The sequence below is a fragment of the Calidris pugnax genome, unplaced genomic scaffold (assembly GCF_001431845.1).
Source record: "Calidris pugnax isolate Ruff unplaced genomic scaffold, ASM143184v1 scaffold8, whole genome shotgun sequence".
NCBI classification, from domain to species: domain Eukaryota; kingdom Metazoa; phylum Chordata; class Aves; order Charadriiformes; family Scolopacidae; genus Calidris; species Calidris pugnax.
Genome location: NW_015090830.1, coordinates 14673848 through 14679847, shown reverse-complemented (window position 1 = coordinate 14679847; position 6000 = coordinate 14673848).

Below are 6000 nucleotides of genomic sequence, written 5' to 3'. Positions count from 1 at the left end.
TGGCATTTCAGACTAAACGGAAATCTTGATGTTCTCATTTCAGTGATATATTTCCTCGGATTTATGTCATTAGGAGTTTTCCCTGGATTTTCTCAGCAATTACATCAAAACAGTTTCAGATAATAAAATTTAACTGAGGCTCAACATTGTGTCCATAGCAAAACTTAACCAGAATCGCTTTCTGTCAGAGAATCTGTTGTTTAATTACCCCTCACAATTCCTCCTCAAACATCAGGTGCCAGAAATTCCTTGGTTACTTCTCATCTGCAAACATTACAAACTCTACCTCCCACTACTGCTTGTTCCACCTTTCTTGAAGACTAAGGGAACTTGGAAAAATAGAGAAACTTTGTCCACATGAGTGATTGTCACACAGGGGAGAGAGCAATAAAACATTCTGAAGGCAAGTCTACCAGGGTATTTTCAAAATTAAGGCCTGAAATATCTTGAGAAGGACACCTGGAATAGCCTTTTCAAAGAAGATGATGCCCAGCTGTGTTTACATAATAAAGAAGAATAAAAGCAGGTGTGTTCTTATACATATAATATCTCATCCACTCTAAGACAAAATGACTGCATATAAGGCACAATGAAATGTCACCCTCTAAACACAAACATGCACTGAAGAAAGCAGTGTGGGTATTTTAAGCAGAACAGAAATAAATCGCGAATAGGAAAAGGAGATCTGCATTACTAGGAGCTCCACTACTTGAGGACACATTCCTCCTTCTCTTTTCCAGAATACATGATGACCAGGAGAGGAATACAAAAACTCAAATGTAATGCCAAGGTGATGCTTACCTTCATGTTCATAAGGAATCAACAGCATCTTGAGTCTCCTTGTTTTTGAACCTCCTCTCTCTTTACTCAGCAGAGGCTCAATCCCTTTGGACTCTGCATGGACTTCAGGAATCTCCAAGAGTCTGTGAAAAAAAGAGAGGTCGATAGATTGAAATTATGCTTACTCTTGGGCAGTGTTGGTTGGTGGAGTTTCATTACTTAAACATGATTCCTGCTAAAGTTTATGTAGATCTGCATTACATTTCTGCCATACAGGTTCATAAGAAGTCGAACTCTTACAAGGATTATTACTTTTGCTAGCTATGGTGGAGGACAAGGTGGGAAAAAGGAGAGAGTGAAAGGGAAGCGCATTTGTCACTGTTTATTCAGACCAAGCAGCAACCCCTTAGCCTTCCATTGTAAATATAAGCAATACACATTTATATTTCTATAAAAATACTGCTGCTAGATTAGTGGAAAAAGGTCTGCTACAGAAATTTGTTGAATTGTTTAAATTTAAGGGGGAACAAATTGTTAAAGCATTCAGAGGCAGTACTTAACTGACAGAAGATGTAAAGTAAATGCTAGCCATTTCACCACTTATGTAGCTGTTAGGTTCTGATTCTATATTTTAACAATTGAACACAATAAAATTACGTCACTGAAGTCAGATTGCAAGACTGTTGTTTTTCTTTTAAATGAAAAAATGGTATAATAACTTCTGCACTGGTAGCTGTAAATGCCACCACAAATAATTTCTTTTTTCATACACCATCTCCTGAGTTACAAAAAATGTTAATCCCTGCTATAACTGGACAAGTTAATTTTGTAAAAAGCAGAATATGCCTAATTTAGTATAGGGATTTCTGTTCTGAAGCTTTCAAATCTCCTGTTCACCTTCCTGTCAATCACTGAAGTGAATCAACCTTTTAGTGGAAGCAACTTCATCCAGTCTAGGTGAGAGAAACCCAGTATAAGAAAAGCTAGTTCAGCAGTACGGCAGCCCAATGTGCTGTGGCGCAGACAGGAGACCCTAAATTCTTTACTTATCAACTGACCCTAAAAAATGCATATAGGTGAAGTGCAAGGGGAGAAGACAGGCCAAAGGTATTTGAAGGAAAGAAGTCAAGGACTGAATAGTAGAGAAGCTAATAATGCAACCCGGCCAACTTCATCACTATAGACTTCTGGTAGACTTCCAAGAAAGGAGGAGACTGAAGAGTTATTGGACAAAGTCTGCTAAAACATTGTCGTATAGGCACTGTTATAAATTTTGTCAACAACAAATTCCTAGACTGTAAGAGTTTTACCTAACATGGATGCAATATTCATTCAAACCAGCTGCTGAGATCTTGTGTGATTGCAGTTATTCTTAAACCAGAAGTTTGTTGGTGTGGTGGGTTTTTTTTGTTTTTGTGGGAAATTCTGTGTTGTTTTGGTTTTCAGATTGAAGTCCGAGTAGCAAATTGAGTCTAAAATATCGTGCTGAGTCCTTAAGCCATTTCCATTCAAGTGAGGTTAGATGTTTGTCTACAGATTTATCTGAAGCAAAATTTTCATAATCACTGGAAAAACAACTGACATTTTAACAAAGCACTGAAGAGACAAAAACATGGAATTTCCTAGCTGCTGTCTCTATTACTTCACCTCTCTTCATCTGACCATGTTATTTCTCCCTGTAGCATTAACTGGATCTACTGTAAAATCTACAGAGTAGACAGAGAGGTTCCTATGCTTCGGCTCAGGTATTTTAATCTTGGATATTTTTTCCCTCTAGTGAAGTTTTAAGGCTTTGAGGGACATGCAGCCTTTGTTATGACTCACACAGGAATGAACTTCAACTCTAAATTCACTAAATTAAACCTGTTATTGCCAAGGACCACAATGAAGAGAAATATTTATTCAATATGCTTTCCACTAGGGCCAAGGACTAAGGTCATGGTTTATGGTTGTTTCTTATGTAATGAACATCAAATGAAAGATGCAAAAGGATTCCATTTTAAGACAGAGTTAAAATGAGCTATTTAATATACTAAAAGCTAGTGCATACTGTATTGCAAATTGTCAATGTTCCATAAGGTCAATTGCTACCTACGCCATTAATGAAATTAAATGGATTGAGTTTCAAAAATAACCTGCAAGCTATTGAGAAATGATTTCTGCAGCCCCTCAAGATTAACTGCCTATTACAGCCGCACGGCAGACAAAGCGTGAAATTCTCCCTTGGTTGCACACTGGATGGGAACGTGCACCTCGAGTCTTCCAGCCTCAGTATGAGGTTCTCATGAGCTTAAGCCACCAAGTGAAGCTCTGCACTTCCTCCAGGTTCACACAAAGACCACATAATACCACAGTTTTACATTCTCTGAATACCCACAAATCAGGTTGGCTGCAAAACTGGCCTAAGTTTATGCAAAAGATGCATGAATATTGCAGACAAGTTAAGACTGCTCACAGCTTTTAGTCTGCATGGAAATAAACTATTATCTACCCAGCTACATATGATGGCAAAAATTTCCCGCCTGCACATTTCCTGCATATTTTATTCTTGTTCTGGTATTTCTTAGCCTATTATGTGGTAATCAATTACCACCACCAGGTAGATAAAACAGCTTAGACAGCTTTCACCTGGCAAGTATGGGAGAATTGCAGGGATAATTAATTATTGTTATAATATGCAAATAAAAGATACTGCTTTACAGCTGGAATTTTTCATAGCATTGTGTAATTATACAAAGACTTAATCTCTGGTTCAGGAAGTCTCACAACCACAAATCACAGGAGGCTAGAAGAGCATCACTGCTTCCTTGCCCTATCCGTATATTCTTTCCTTAGGCACCTACATTTAACCCCTTGGGAGTCAGGATTCAAGGCTACAATAACCTTTATTCTGGCTTGCTACAGCCATTCTTTTGTGTAAGCGAGCACAACTTCAGAAGGACATTTTTACACTATTTACTTTCTTTAATCCAAATGTAAGTCGTGTTAGATTGCTCTTCCATTAAGTGTATAACATTAAAGTGGACTCAGGGTTAGAGGAAAGGTATCTGAATAGAGAACCCAGTCCCACCAGATCTACTTGATTCTCACAATGGCTGAATTCAGCTCCAGGGAAAATGACAGCATGGATATTGTAACAAAAACCAGCCCTAAAATCCCATTAGGAGGTCAAAAATGAAGGAACCTGAAATAGCATAGGTGGGAAGGAAAGCTGACCACTGTCCTAGTCTAAAGAATTAATTTTTTTTTAATATTTAATTTCTTTCTCCACATAAAAGTTTCAGATATTTTAGAATAACGACCCATCAAGAAATAAAGATGGTTGCTATTCAGTGTTTTCAACTGCCAGGCAAACTGGTGTCTGACAGGACTCGGGTTCCTCCATTGGGTCACCTTTTCTTCTCCATCAGCTGCTACTGTCACTCCACCAATTGGCTTGGAGTCTGTATTTTTCTGTAGGCAACAGTTCCTCTAATCTCTACCATCCACAACATCAAGTCTTCGGCTAACTTGTAGGGGTTTTTTTTAGAAAAAAAAAAAAAGCTGAAGGACTGTGAGACTGGGAAAATATTCTTCCCATTTTAAGAGAAATAATGGGGGTTTTTCTACCTTTTTTACTTTGATAAAAATTCGCATCACCACTCTACTTAAAAAAAAAAAAAAAAAGAAAAGAAAAAGCTAAATTAAGAGCAGAAGCCTGGAAAACAAAACTACAGACTTGTGTCTCAGTGTTACCACTGGTGCTAATCATAGAATCATATGGGGTTAGAAGAGACCTCTGGATATCATCTAGTCCAACCCCTCCGCCAGAGCAGGTCTAGCTAGAGCACGTTGCACAGGAACTTGTCCAGGCGGCTTTTGAGTTGCACAGGAACTTGTCCAGGCGGGTTTTGAGCGTCTCCAGAGAAGGAAACTCTACCACCTCTCTGGGCAGCCTGTTCCAGTGCTCTACCACTCTCACAGTAAAGAAGTTCCTCCTCATGTTTAGGTGGAACTTCTTATACTCAAGTTTGTGCCCATTTCCTCTTGTCCTGTCACTGGACACCACTGAGAAAAGACCAGCCCCATCCTCCTGACACCCTCCCTTTAAGTATTTGTAAGCATTGATTAGATCTCCCCAAGCCTTCTCTTCTCAAGACTAAAAAGACCCAAGTCCCTCAGCCTCTCGTCATAGGAGAGATGCTCCAGGCCCTTAATCATCTTTGTGGCCCTTTGCTGTACCCTCTCCAGCAGCTCCCTGTCCTCCTTGAACTGGGGAGCCCAGAACTGGACACAGTGCTCCAGATGGGGTCTCACCAGGGCAGAGTAGAGGGGCAGGATGACCTCCCTCCACCTGCTGGCCATGCTCTTCTTGATGCACCCCAGGATGCCTTTTGCCTTCTTGGCCACAAGGGCACATTGCTGGCTCATGGTCATCCTGTTGTCCACAGGAACTCCCAGGTCTTTTTCTTCAGAGCTGCTCTCCAGCAGGCCATCCCCCAACCTGTACTGGTGCTTGGCGTTATACCTCCCCAGGTGCAGCACCCTACACTTGCCCTTGTTAAATTTCATTAGGTTTCTCTTGGCCCATCTCTCCAGCCTGTCCAGGTCTCTCTGTATGGCAGCACAGCCTTCTGGGGTGTCAGCCAGCCTGTGTTGTCAGGACATAGGCTTTGAAGGATGGTTTTCCCATGGTCCCATCTCTCTTAAAGTGTCTCCTCCAAGTTGATTACAAGTGCCTAATGAAAGAAGAGTTTGTGATGCTTTTTTCTCTATGACAAATTTCTTTTCTCATCCTCACATTTCTTTAAGAAAAGTTGTAGTAACCAATTATGTTTGAAAATTCTACTCCTCCACCAAATTTAGCTAAAACAAAACAGTAAGTTCAAAAGTTCCCAGGAGGGTTGTTCAGATGGACAGGCACACGCAAGTCTACAAACACACAGGCAGTGGTTTGGGCTTATTTCTCTAGGAAATCCAGAAAGAGAAGAAATCTCTGCTCACAGATAGGCTGAGAGACCCCTGCTAAATTGAGCTGAGAGTATTAAATGGTCAGGCCATTAGAGAAGAGGTGGCACAAAGTTTATGTAACCCAACCTCGTAATGGCATTTAACCTACTGCTTAGCTGAGCACCAGCTCTACAGCCAGCAGGAGCAACAACCAGGAAACGAGCAGGTGGGAGGAGACAGGGAACAAAAGGAAAGAAAAGAAAAGAAGAAAAAAAAAAAAAAAAAGAAAAA